The sequence below is a fragment of the Triticum aestivum genome, chromosome 2B, assembly GCF_018294505.1.
Source record: "Triticum aestivum cultivar Chinese Spring chromosome 2B, IWGSC CS RefSeq v2.1, whole genome shotgun sequence".
Taxonomy (NCBI): Eukaryota; Viridiplantae; Streptophyta; class Magnoliopsida; order Poales; family Poaceae; genus Triticum; species Triticum aestivum.
The window spans coordinates 38,024,278-38,039,083 of NC_057798.1; the positions used below are offsets into that span (position 1 = coordinate 38,024,278).

A 14,806-nucleotide genomic window follows, 5' to 3' on the forward strand; every position below is an offset into this window, starting at 1 on the left:
ATCGTTCTTTTTTTCTAACATTCCGTGTTTTGTGCAGTGACACACATTGCACACTCATCCTCTTAAGCCCGGAATATTCCATGGCCACGTATTTCGACTCGGACCGTCAGTCCAAGAAAGACTAAATATCAAGAAAGTTCTTGATGATGTTTTCCCCGGCTACGCCAGATCTGGAGGCACCTTCAGCAGGACAATTCGTAGGTACGGCAAGCACGTGTTCACGCATAATACGATGTTCCCCTGCGTCAAGTAGCCGCCTGGCAGTCAGAAGGATGCCTACTACGCCCTCCATCACATGCGGACGATCGTACGGGACCATAATCACCTTCTGCTACCAAATAATCTCAAAGATTGGGCCACACGCTTGTCGGCAATCCAGGACGTGGACATCAGACAAGAATTCTATCACATCTAGTCGGAGTTTGCGAAAATCATCCAACAAGATGCCCTTCGTACCTCAGGGCAGTTCTACCTCAGATACCAACCGTCCAACAGTGAGATAGAAACAGCGCTACAAATGCAGGCTGACAACGCCCGCAATTTCATGACCATCACGAAAGACGGCGGCTTCATCCACGCTCCGGTCACTGAGTCGAGTCGAAAGTAGTGATGCTATGTAGTTCTGAAATGTCGATTGGCTCATGTCGTAATATTAAACTTTAATGAACTTGTATGTCTTTTTGGTTTAGACAGTCGTTCAACTTATATGTAATTGATGCTATTTATTAGTAGGACCATGAATCGTGCTATTAATGTGTTGCTTTTCTCTTCCGATCCTTTTGTTGCATACTTATATATTGCTTATGTATTGTCTGTGAATTGCTGCTAACGTTTTGTTTGGCTAGTGCATAGAGATGTCTTTGTATGTCGTGTACAAGGGTAAGGTTCCCAGAGTCTACGACGACTGGGAGGAGTGTCGGAGACAGGTTCACCATTTCAGCGGTAACAGTTACAAAGGGTACACCACTATGGCGGAGGCGGAAGTTAGATACGCACGCTATCTAGCGGGAGAGAGGAGGGAGCGTTGGAGGAACCGGATGAAGACCAGTTTCATCGCGATGATGCTCATCGTGATGACCGCAACTCTCTTCTATGTGATGGTAGTTTAGATGACCGATATCGACTTGTAATGTGAAGACAAACTCGCTACTCGCGGTCTCGAGACTTGTAATGTTCTAACTTTGTTCGATATTTTAAATTCGAAGACTAATACGATGAATTGTATTCGGAGACTAATCTTCTATTGTATTCGATAAATCTACTGTTTATATGTTGTGCTATCTATATTCTGTGCAGTAATATGTTTTGTAACCTGAGCAAATATCAGAAAAGAAAAAAAATCCCTAATATTCATACTAGTGGCGCACCACTCTGCACTTTAGTGGCGCACTGCAATAAGCACACTAGTGGCGCATCATCCACAAGTGCGTCATTAGGAAGCCAGAGCACAAGGTAAATATGGCCCCTGGGAGGCATACTAATGGCGCACCGTGTGATATACTAATGGCGCACTCCCTGGTGCGCCATTAGTGTGCGCCATTAGTATTAATTACTAGTGGCGTGATGCTAGTGACGCACCTGTAGTGCGCCATTAGTGGCCAAAACAGGTGCGCCACTAGCAGATTTTTTCCTAGTAGTGTGTATAGGATCAATCACCCTTTTCACTTTTTTTCTGAGATCAACTATCTCTACTCCTAATGTCTGAGTTGGTGAATAGTATCCATGGTTTATTTTCGTCGCATCATTTTCGTCAGTTTTGTTTCATTGGTTTCTTTTCGACTCCCCCCGTCCTAGAGAAATTGGATCTTTTGCCTGCTTCGTCGAAAAAAAGATGCCCCAGCCGCCATACCGGAGCACTTTGCCGCCGCCGAGGTCCGAGGGGAGCCGCCGCCGCCGAGGTCCGAGGGTAGCCGCCACGATCCTCCTCTGCACGCATCATCGCCTCCGACGCCGCCTAACCACGGTCTCCATTGGTGCCGCGATGGTCGTGGCCCCCACTCAGATCCGTCCGCCATTTTCCCCGTATTGTCCCTCCCGACGGGATCCAGTCTCCACCACTGCGCATGGTGCGACGGGATCCATGGACGAGGGAAAGGCCGCGCGCCGGCGTCGTGATGTGGTCGTCATGTGGCGCGGCACGATCCAGGCTCTGGAATGGGTCGACGATCTTGAGTTCGCCATAGTGCCGCCCAGAGGCCCCCTTTGTGAGGACGCCTGCGCAGACGTTTGGTGCACCAACAACAGGGACAACGCCAGAGACTAGGTAATCTTGTGAATACGATGGCACTGTCATGTACATGGTGCACGGTTCAGAGCTGAGCTCACTTGCAGCTGCATGCTCATGCAACCATGGATGTCAGGCACGGGATGTGCTGGACATTGTTCAGTGTCAGGAGGTGAGCATCACCATGACGAGGCACAGCCTTGGGGCAGCACTGAACGCATTCGACATCACTGAGAATGACTACAGCTGCACGGCCGCCGCAGCGCGTTCACTTTCGCCCTGTGCGGCGGCAGCACCGGCTTCAAGAAGCGGTTTAACACTGCCACGGCCACCGGCCTCCGTGTTCTGTCGCGTCCGCAACGCTCGAGACATTGTCCGCAATGTTGATGAAGGTGAAGGAGATGGAAATTTCAGATAGGACAACATAAAAAATATTCAGGCATGTCTTTACCAGTACAAAATATTCAGTCACTGCCCTTGTGCCAATTCTTTTCTGCTTTATCCATGAATCAGTCTGTGCTTCCCCAAAATTCATGCATTTGAAGTTTTGAACTAAAGTTTAGTTGATGTAGGGAAGTGAATTGTAGACGTATTTTTAAATATATATTTAGTACTAGAATTCTGTTTTCAATTCAGTTTCACATCATCGTGTCACTAGAAATTTCAACATGGTATGCTTGTTCGTTTAGACTAGACAACTTTATGAAAATGCGGCATCGGCATCAGTATGCTGCCATTGATCGTATTGCCAAGATTTTTTGTACATCATCTGACACAACATCATATAGTCAATATGATTCCCTATGCACACTGCCCACTAACTGAATTATTAGAATGTTCATTGTTTTCTTCCATGTGTATCCCTTGGGGTGTGGTTCTTATGAGCATTTATTTGCAGGTTTATGGAGTCCTCCTAGAGTTTGAGAAATTTTAATGAGAATTGGTTTGACAGAAACGGGAGGAGGGGCCATTAGGACAATTTTTATGTAGAAGAGATCTCGGGCAAACTGGAACCTATGGACCAAAACTGGGGCAAGAGTTCAGTAGCTTTGCTGTTGTTGTTCTGGAACTCTTTATGTCGTGAAATAGCTAGGAAAATTGTATTGGTGCACTTTGTATAATGTCGGGTCGTCAGACCGAGACAATATTGTAAAAAAACGCGCCTTAAGGTTTGCATCGTTTGTATTAAGGTTGTTCCTTATTTCTAACGAACATGCTTTAGAGGTGTTTTTACATATGTGCTCCTGCTTCTATCTACTGATCAAATGACTTTCTATTTCATTGTTTTCTGCCAATATATTATTCAGCAGTAATGACTGATAAGAATAAGATAAGCCAGCCGTGAGTGTGAAGTAGCAACATATTTTGAAAATTCAGAATCTTCATTGCAAGTACACGAACTAATGTTTTTTCCCCACGCATTGCTCAATGATAATTTATACCATGTCTTTAATTTACTAGATGAACTGCACACTTGAACGCAGCACTAATGGAAAGATTCAGTATCTTGGTCGGCTGTTCGCGGCGGGGCTTGTGGCTGGTGGTTGCGGCAGTGGCAGAGCAGTGTCCGAGAGCGAGGCGCAAGCAGTGGCCCCTGCTATGTGGGCTGATGGGAGCACACCGTCCAAGCAGCACTTCAAGTCTGACAATGTCCGCTCTACACCAAGGTACGTGGGCACTCGTGCAAAGATCTAACATCTTCACCGACTAGGACTAAGGTATGTGTTTTCTTCTGCCCGTGTGATGTGGTGATAATTTGTTATGCATATGTTTGTAGATGTTAGTCAGTATTTGGGAGATATGAGGTACTCCCTCCGCCCCATAATGTAAGACGTTTTTTGACACTAGCATCTTACATTATGGGACGAAGGGAGTAGTTTGCTAGATAAGAAATAGAACAAGAACAAGAAGGAGCTTTAGTTGGGCCATGTCATTGTGAACTTGGAGCACAGAAATTTATAGGAGATGGTTGTCGCAAAACTAGGTGCTTAAGATCTGCGGAACTATAACATTTTTTGAGTCTAAGTAAAACAAATTTACTTTCTGGGTCTAACTATATTAATAATTTCTTGTGTGAATAGATGGGCCTAGCCGAGCAGGCCATCACCAACCTATTCGTGCTTTGGTTTATTTTATTTGTGTATTTGTGTTCTTAATCTTTATTTTGTCCTCTCAGGCTAGATTTGAATTTGTTGTCATAGAAAAAAAATATTTTTATCGCCTTTAATACTAGAGGTGATCCAGTTATGTATGCAAGACTATGCAAGATCCTACAAAAAAGTTGAACTGAAAAGTCTTATTTTTTACTTTGTTTAGTTTCCTTAGTTATGTGTCGAAATGTTGGGAGAATAAAGTTCATGCTCTGTTCGCACACGGCGGAGACAACCATGGCAAAGTCACCGAGGGGCATCCGGATAAAGTGAGACACTGCGTTGTATATATATGGCCAGAATATATAACCAGGTTCTTTATAAAATGCACGATGGGTATTCTATATTGCACATTCATAAATCTTCCATGTAAATTTTTCATGCTAATTATATGTATTACTTGCAAACGAAGCGAAAGACAACATTCCTGACATTGTACAAGAATATCTCAAGCGGCGTTGTATAGGAATATCTCGAGTGCATTAAATAGATCTTAGTTGGAATAGATACTTACCATTGCTCTCTTTGTATACATTGTTGAATTACAGAAATTTGTGTAACGAGTCACATATTTATTATTTGGATGAGTTTTTTCACTTCCATGAGTGGTATACATTATATTTATATGTGCAATCAAGGAAGAAAAAAAGCCCGTGGCAACGCACAGGTGTTCTACTAGACAAGAAAAAATTTAATGTGCGCATATACATTATTATTCTTCTTACCATCCAATTTTTAGGAAGAAATGAGCTCGGAGCTCGACACCCCATCCAATGGGTTTAAGTCTTGAGAAATTTCAGTGCATACTTAACATGGAGCAACCTATGGACAATGATTGCTTCAACACCGCCGTGCATATACTGTCATGTGACGAGGGAGTATTTTCACAGACCCTCCTATATACACTATATGGATCTAAGATTTTGTGTAAGTTATCATAACTCTTCATTCTATGTGGCATTAGTATCAACATTTTGAAATAATATCTCTTTTTTTTACTTAGTCCAAGATGCCAGAGTCAACCCGAGGTCAGAAGTGTTGCAACAAGGAAACTATCCAGACGTTGGTGACATTATTTGATAGCTGGCCTGGGATGGACAACGACATCTCATTGTGCAACATGGTAAGTAAAGTATTTTGTCTATTGTTATCATGGTTTATTGTTGTTTGTAATAACTCCACTAGCTTGTCGATTTATCTTCCCTATGCATCCATCGGCCGACACATCTTGTATGTCACCGACAAAGAGGCACGTCGTCTAAATATTATGGACCTTATTCAAACATCACAATTGTCAGAGGATAAAAATTTGAGGCATGCACCGAAATTAAAAAGTTTTGCAAAAGATTTCAAAGAAGCACTTGAAATAAAGCTGTTTGGTTGGAATTCCGATATACCTAAATGGCAACGTTTATTTTCGTTTGGTATTCCAACGAGTATAGATGGGTAATGAATTCATAATAAAAAGATTTATTTTTGTTATCACTATATTGATCTTATTATTAATTTAAAAAAATACAGGAATGTGTTTGGCTATTTTGTTTTTCATTTTATGCTCTGGTGGAACGGTAATGAATTGGTCAAGCCGATTTGCGCGGTGAGTATTGTTTTAAGACCTTCGGCATGAAATTTTCATACTAACTACATATATTGTTTGTGCGGGATGGGTATGAGTTGAGTAAGCGGTTTTTATTATACTCCTTCCGTCCCAAAATTCTTGTTTTAGATTTGTCTAAATACGGAGGTATCAAGTCACGTTTAGTATTAGGTACATCCGTATCTAGACAAATCTAAGACAAGAATTTTGGGACGGAGGGAGTACTTGCTAAATCATCGTGGGAATGAAGCTAAAGACAACTTTCCTTATATTGCGAAATAATTTCTTAAGTGCATCATCTAGATATGGATAGTTTTGTAATAGATGTTTAGTTGGAACATGACTTAGTTTGTTACATGGACATGTCCTTAATCTTTCTTTTTGTTATCAATTTACATTACAAAAATGGATTTCAATTATTCAATAATTGTGTTTGTGTTATATTGTTTATACATTTGTAATTTAACATGTAACTCTTGTAAAATATTTCAAGAGCCCGTGGCAACGCACGGGCACTCTACTAGTGTTAGTAGTGCACCTGCTGACCAAGACCTGAAAGTGAGCCCATCAACCATCAACGAGATACGCAAAGAAAGACTGGGTCCTCGGGTGATTAGTATAAGTATGTACGTAGTGTTAAGCAAGAGGCTTGGCGAATTGGTAGTGGCTGAGGCCACCGGCTTGTATCTGTCATCTTATCTGTAACAAACAGAGACCACACATCGTTGCAGAGATTCAATCCCTAGATAGACTCTAACACACATCTTGTTCTTGAAATGTTTGTTTGATTATGATATTAAGTGGAGGAAAATATGCTTAGATTTAGAGAGTGACGGGGCGGAGAATGACATTAGTGAATTATTAGAGGCGTGTTCTCCAAAGCACAAGCTCAAAATTTTCCATATGCATAGCACAAGGCGTGTCTTGATGCAAGATGCGCGGCTGGATTTTTTTTCCAAGTTACACGTGCACATCACAAGGAGTGTCTCTTTCTTTCTCAAAGTTATATGTGCATTGCACGTGCACGTTTACTAGCGGTATAGAATCGAATATGTAGATACACCACTTCTGTGTTGGGTCCAATGCTGCAAAATTCTGAAACCCGGTTCAGTATAGCCCTGCATATCAACATGCGATTATAGTGTGTCGCCCAAATACCAGGAGACTGCTTTGCTTGTTTTCATCATGCCGCAAACTAAAAATACACAAACTGTAGAGATTGTAAATGTAATTTTGATTTCCCCCAAACTCTCAGGCGCGATAGCTAAACTAGTGATGGTGGAGGATATCATGATGTTGGAGTTATGGGGGTCGTATCTCCGCGAATGAGATATATATACAGGGAGCTGCATGCCACAATTACAGAGCTTTCTTTTGTCATGCAATCAGTTCTCTTGGAAACAACCGTCACACTATATGTGTGTGGCCATGAAAACTTTGTGACACCAGTGACTTGCCTTTTTGATTCACCATTTTCACGCAAGACTAGTTTTGCTCGAGACAATAGTCTTCAGATGATACCATGGTCGCTCCTCACAGCTTGGGACCTGTATCTTTCCTGAACCATGAATAGTTGCAACATGCCAGTTCCTCTGCACATTGCCAGTTCCTCTGCACATCCTCCAGTAATTTGAAGCCCACACTTAATTACACGAAAAACAAGGGAAATCCATCCACCGACAAAACCGAAGGACTCTCCGCTGCACATTGCCAGTTCCTCTTCCTCGTGAGTTGGGTTAAGAACCAAGAAGCGGCAGCTGCTTCACCTCTGATTCTCACATACGCGTGGTAGATCCACAAAGCATTTGAGAAATGGCGCGAAAGAATTGAGATTGAAAATACTCCCTCCGTCACGTTTTTGACACTAGCATAGTGTCAAAAACGTTCTTACATTTTGGGACGGAGGGAGTAAAAAGAAAAACAAATCACGAGATCTCGAAACTCATCAGGAAAGCGGTAGGACTGGGGTCGCCACCTAGTTGCATCCACCCGAAGCGAAGTGGCCGAGAAACAGGGGCAATTGAAAATTTTATTCATGGGAGAAAATATTTGTTTATTTTCTCCATTTTTTTTCTGGTGCCTGGTTCTGCTGGTTGCTGGAGGAAGCGGGAGGTGGGTGTTGTTGAAAGGAGTGTCTGGGGAGCAGTTCATTCGACAACTGGTATTCTCCCACTCGCTACAGCAAATTACAGACCCATAGTATATTTATCTAAAGCACAACTCAATTGGTTCTACATGAAACAAAAATGCCTACTAAATAAAAATAATACATGAGAACTCTCTGACGAACTGGTGTACATAAAAACAATTAGGCTGAAAGCGTTGTTTTTTTTTTTTCCAATGAAACTACAACACGATAATAGTGATACAATGACATTGTTCGAGTTTATTTTGGAAGTCCGTCGTGCTCCAACTGAAGTAGGGAATGTGATACGAGTTCATGGTGAACACTAGGCTTAAGATGCTATCCATGGTCGTGTTGATCTCTGTATTGCAAATCCCTAAGAGTTGGTTCATTGTGGCAGTGTATGTCCAAAGACGAGTAGCGTGGGTTGTGGGCTCCCAAAGGAGAATTATTTTTGCTTGTTTTCCTAATACCGTGAACCAAAAAAAATATGCGAATGGAGGCATGGTGAACTGGAATTCAGTTTCCTCCAAAATCTCATGTGCGGTAGATAATCTAGTGATAGTGATTGAAATTATGAAATCAGTCGCGTCGAGAAGGGGATACCTAGAAGGAAGAGATATAAATAGAGTTGCACGCCATGGTACAGAGCTTTCTTCCTTTTCATGCAACTAGTTCTCTTCGAATCAACTGTCACTCTGAATGTGTGTGCCCATCCAAAGCTTGTGATACCAATAAGTTGCCTGGCTGACTAACCATTATTTTCACATGACAAGTTGTGGTGGTTAGACTGTAGTCCTTCCATGAACCTGAACATGGTCACCCCTCTCAGCTTGGCACATATACCATCTCTTGAACAATCAACATTGCATAACATAATTCGGATTTAGTACCAATTTCATTGTTTCATGCTTTCTTACTTCTTCAAATAGCTCCACTTCATAATATATGCTTGTAATGTTTTGGGAGATCTATATGATTGTAATTTGGTGATAAAATTAATCATCAACAAAAAATTCCCTGAAAATTATTTGTAGACCTTTAATACAGATTGAGCAAAAAATTGCACATCATTCAAAGAGGGCTCTACTGTGCCTTAAAAAAATACTATCTTATAAATTTCACTGACTGATCAAAATTCCCTGAAAATTATTTTACCTCATAGTAGTAACCTCTTAGTAGTGGCACAGTCTTAATAAAATATCTCATAAATTTCACACAAATTCAGCTGCAGCTGAAAATAAGAAAGAAGGAAAACTTATATTAGAAAAAAAATTGAGCACTTTATCATAATTATGTTGACAAATGTTAATGACCGTATTAGCTCATCAGAACTATTATTAGCAGTTACAATACGGTCAAACACGATTGATTTGCACAGCTTGACCACTACTTCAAGGGAAGTGGCGGCACGCTCTGCTCGTTCTGGAAGTAGTCGCTGGCGTCCACCTTGCGCTTGATCTTGGTGAGTCTCCTGAAGTTTGCCGGCCCGAAATAGCTCTCGCCCCACACCTTTTCAGTTTCATAGCACGTGACCCCACCGACCACCTTGTTCACGCCCATGTCGAGGTCCCGGTAGTTCACGTAGGCGCCCCTCGGGTTCTTGCTCACGTACGGCGTCATGAACTCGTAAAGGCTCCCAATCCAGTTCGGTGTAATGTCGCCCCCGGCCTCTTTGCCCTTCCACAGCTCCACGTATTGGATGTTGTAGAGCATGTTGCTCCGGTGTGGGAACGGGATCTTGTTGGCGGAGATGCGGCCCATTATTCCGCCGTGCGGCTCAAGGATGAGTTGCCCCGACCCCGTGCCGTTGGGCCAGAGGAAGATCTTCTTCCAGGTCTCCTTGGTGAGGGCTTTCTTGACGTAGTCGGACTTGTTCTTAACGAAGGGGCCTAAGGTTGTGGACCGGTTGAGGAGGAGCGCCTCCAGTGGCTTGCTGTTGATGGCCTCGCCGAAGTATATGTACGCCGTGTACCGCAGCCAGCTCATCTCCTTGCAGTCCGCGCTTGTCACCCCGAGCTCCGGGAAACTGCTGCGCATCGTCGCCACCACCGTGCTACAGTTGCCGAGGTATAGGGTCTGGAAGTTGGCCTGACTCTTTTGGATTACCACACGTATGCTGAGGTCGTCGGGGAGCGCCGGCACGAGCATTTGCCATTTGGTGACCGCGTCGACCGCGCCCTGGTCCATGGTCTTGGCGACTTTGAGGAAGGTCACGTTCGGTGTGGGACCGGCACGAGCCTAAGCTTCCACGCCAGCACGATGCCGAAGTTCCCGCCCCACCGCCATGGATTGCCCAGAAGAGGTCGTCCCGCATGGCCTTCCTGTTCGCCAGCAGGTTCCCGTTGGAATCGACCATACTAGCGTCAAGGACGTTGTCGGCCGAGAGTCCATACTTGCGCATCATGAGGCCTATGCCGCCGCCACTGATGATGCCCCCCACGCCCACGGTCGGGCACACGCTAGCCGGGAAGCCCAGCCCTGGCGCCGCCGTGGCGACGCGGTAGTAGAGCTCTCCGGTTGTTGCCCCGGTCTCGACCCATGCGGTGGCCTCGTGCGGGTTGACATGGACGGCGTGGAGCTTGGCGAGGTCGATCACCGCGAACGCCTCGCCGTTGGGGATGGCCTACCGCACACAAAACCATCCTCCCTCGCCCGCATGCGTTTCCTTCCGGCGCCAGTTGCCCGAATTCATGCCCCTGTAAAGTGGCGCTCCGCAATGACGCCGGCCCAGAGTGGGGGCGACCTTTCACTGGCGCCAACATATGTTGCCAATCGAAGTGGGTTCGCGCCTGTTCAATGTCAGAGCGACGATTGCTGTACAAGACGCGGCAGATATCTACCACGCCCGTCCAATGCCCGCATGTTCATATGTTGCCATTAAGCTGGCTCGCCGGCCAAGGAACCAACTCCGACGCCGCGCATTGATACACCAAGGAATCCACTATTTAAAGAGGGTCACACTCGGCTAAATTTCACATCGCACTACTTCCGCTCCACATCCTCCTCCCTTGCACCGCGTCCATGATGACCGCAAGCTCTAGCTTGATGTGGGAGAGACTATCATCGGACCTGAAGCACAAGGTGACCGCCCTTGCAGCCGCCTGGCAGAAGCGCCGCACTAGGCCGATCGAGTACGGTATGCCGGTAAGTTCGCTCGAGGTCTTCCACGACGACCCTACGGGCTCTGACGATAACACAGCGCCGGAGCCAACACCAATGCATGCCGGCTAGACCATGGAGCTGGCGCGGGCGCACTACGCCGCCGCAATGGCGTAGGAGGAGGAGCTTGCGCCGACTCCCATGTCGCCGTTCTGGTAGGCGCAGGGGGAGCAGAGGTACAACCTGTCCCTCCTCGAGCAGCACGGGCTGGCGTAGGTCCACACGACAAGCGCTCAAGCGAGGCGGCCGTGGCCGCCATGGCTATGGCGAACAGAAACTTCATTAAGGAGCAGCGGGCGCTCTATGAGGGCCGAGCATGCTCAAGGTGCTGCTTGCAACGTAGAGCCGGAGCAGTCGGATGCGGACGGGGCCGCACACGTGCTGGTAGCGTTTGTGGTCCAAGACTCCAGCGCCATCCAACTTTCGGGGACATATGTGACAGGTGGACATTGACAGACCTTCCATGTCCACGATCGACCTCAGGTCCACAGGTGCCCGTGACGGATAGGTCATAGACTTATCTGTGCCCGAGTAGGGCATTTGAGGCGGCATGAAAATGTGTCCCAAGTGTGCCGATCCGTCTCCCATTTTCTACTCTTCCTCGCCGGAGACCGCACCTCCACTTCACGGGTCTTAAACCCCGCCACCGTTCATGGAGACGATAGATGACGGATGCGGTCACCTATGCGGAATACAAAAGAAGTGGACAACGGGCTACGCTGTAAGATAGGTTTAGGTTCCGACCACTTTTTTTTAATAAAATTGATCGAAATGTAATGACTTCCGTCTGATTTATATGAAAATCCGCCGTGTTCGCATAAATTTTGTCCAATCAGTTTAAACTTGGTTCGAAATGTATGCGGGCGGTGTTGGATGGCGGTCTCACGCAACCGTGTCCATGGTCAAGCTGATGGATGCGGAGGCAAATTTGCGGGTCAATGTTGGTGATGCCCTTTGACAAGGATTGCACGTGGGTGTGGTAGTATAGCTGGCCAGTGGTAAATGCATGCATGCATGCCCGAATTCGCTACGTGTTAGTTTTATGGCAGTGAGTCGGAGCAAGCTGAACTACTCCTACGTGTTAGTTTGAGTCCGAGCAAGCCAAATGCATGTCCGAATTTGCTACGTGTTAGTTTTATGACCAGGATTACGATGCGAAGTGGAGTACTTCGTCGACCTCATTTCGTAAAAATGTCTAGAGTTAATGCATCCAATCTCGATCTATATCGCCCTAAACCTCTCCTCCTTATCGTCTCTCTACCTCTCTCTCTCCCAACCACCTCTCTAGCTAGGCTAAACGCAGCCTCTCCTTGCTAGTCTAGTCGCGGGCCGGCCATGGCGACTCTTGCCGTGCCAAGGACCGTGCCCCTTCAGCTCGGCCATCATGCCACCACGTCGCCGTATCTGCCGATGCCCCGGCCACATCCGGCCGCCGGGAACACGTTCCACCCGCCAAAACGCATCGTGGCGCTTGTGCGCTGGAGCTGCCCTCCGTTGGGTTGGTGCAAGCTGAACTTTGACGGATCGGTGAAGCATGACGGGTCCGGGCGTGCCAGCATCGGAGGGGTGATCCGGAACAGCGGTGGCCACGCCATAGTGGCGTACGCGGAGAGGACGGAGCATGCGGGCGTGGGCGTGGTGGAAGCTCGGGCGCTGATGCGCGGGCTTGAGCTTGCGCTCGGGATGGGGTGGTGGAGGGAGACGACCTGACCTTGGTCAGGCTGCTGCGCAGGGAGTCCCGGCACACGCGCATCCCCTCGGCGATGCACGACGAGATCGTGCGACTCCTAGGCTGCTTCCGGGTTTGCCACGTGCAGCATGTGTATCGTGAGGGGAATCAGGTGGCGGACACGACACGCTCTGCCACCAGGCTTACCGGTGCCCTGACGTCTGGACCATGGACCGCCCGCCGTTTGGGCCAAGGTGGAATGTGACCGTCGTGCCGTTGCGTACGAGCGACTACGGCCGGCGTGATCTGGACGACCGACCGGTGGAGACTGAAGTGATTTCGGAAAGATGCCAGCAAGTCTTGTTTACAGCTCGGGGGCGATTCTGCATTTCTGCTGGAGCAGGCAAACCAGGAGGATCCACAGATATGCTTGATGGAGCAGTCCAAAATCCCCACGTCTCCGTTCATCGGTTTACTTCAGTAGTGTCCTGCTTGCTCAACAAATACTAGTACTGTAGTACATGAAAGAGATTATGTAATGTATAGCTCTCTGTTATGGTTTGAAGAATAGTGCCAAGATTGTATTTGAAGCACAACAAGTAGCGCCCTAACTTTTGTATATTCTCTTCAGAAAATCAAGATGTATAATGTATTCATATGCCTATGTATTCCTTTGATTCCATTTTAGTCAACCATACTCTAGAATACCCGCAAGAAAAGTACAGTCTGTATGTCCACTATAAAGAGGCATATGTAACATTGTATTTTCACTACTTTCAGAGCAATATTATTCAAGGTTCCATCGTCGCCGCTGCCTCACCGATGCCACCGGGGTAATTAAGGACAGTAAAACTGCACATAATCCCTGCCCTCTCAAGCCTTAACATCCTGGTCCGTCCGATTTCGTCTTTAAACGTTTTTTGGCCGTCCGATCAAACTGTAAGCGGGATACATTGAGCAACTGGACCGACTGTCCTATGCGCAGCTGCTCCCGTGACCAAATCGGAGGCCTGTGGTTAATCGGGCGCTCAGCCTTGCGTGAAGCCCACTTTGGTCTTGCAGAAAAAACTAGCGAGTGAGCAACCGTCGTTTGTTCCTCACGCTGCCCCCTCCTCTCCCCGCCGCCGCCGCCCACGATGGAATTTCCTCCCTCGTCGCTTCCCCGCACGGCCGCACGCCACCGTCGCTGCCTACGCCTCCGGATCCCTCGCCCGCCTCGCGGCCACTCACGCCAACATCCTCGCCCCGGACGACTCCCTATTGTTGCTCATCGCGCCCCTCTCCGCCACCTCGTCTCCCCGCTTAGCCTCATGCCTCGTCAAGGCCGTAGCCACGCTTGTTTCCTGCGTCCTCCGCTCCGGCCCCGCCGGTTTGCGCTAAGCCCCCAACAACCACCCTTCCGCCCAGGCTCTCGCGTCGGGCGCTGACGGGGCACGCTCGGAGCTGTCACGGCAGGCGGCCAGGATGGTCGCCGAGGGGTTGGACGGCGTGGTGCTGTTCCCGAGGCTGTTTGTGATGTTTGTCGTGCTGAGGAAGGGGACGCCGCGTTCGCAAGGGATTTGATTGCTCGGCGAGATCTTGCTGCATTTCGACCGCGGGGATGGGGAGGTATGTGTTTTCTTCTTCTTTTTTTTTGATCAAAGTGTTTTGTTCTTATTCCCTCATTGATGGTAGTATTCCGTGGTAGTATTCAGTTTTCTGGGGATTGCACTTGTTGGCAATGTTGTGAGGAATCTAGGGCACATACACAACATCTCAGTCATATTTAATTTGCCTCCATTTTTTGCACCTGCAGGATAATGAAACAACTTCATCTGAAGCTTTATATAACTCACCTAAGCTTCTACATGGTGTGTTTGACCAGTTACTCGATGATCTG

The 14,806-nt window shown here is 47.0% G+C and overlaps 1 pseudogene; it reads right to left on the reverse strand.

The window, feature by feature from the left end:
- Positions 1-9,464: 9,464 nt before the first annotated feature.
- LOC123038884 (berberine bridge enzyme-like Cyn d 4) lies at positions 9,465-10,961 on the reverse strand (annotated as a pseudogene).
- Positions 10,962-14,806: the final 3,845 nt, after the last annotated feature.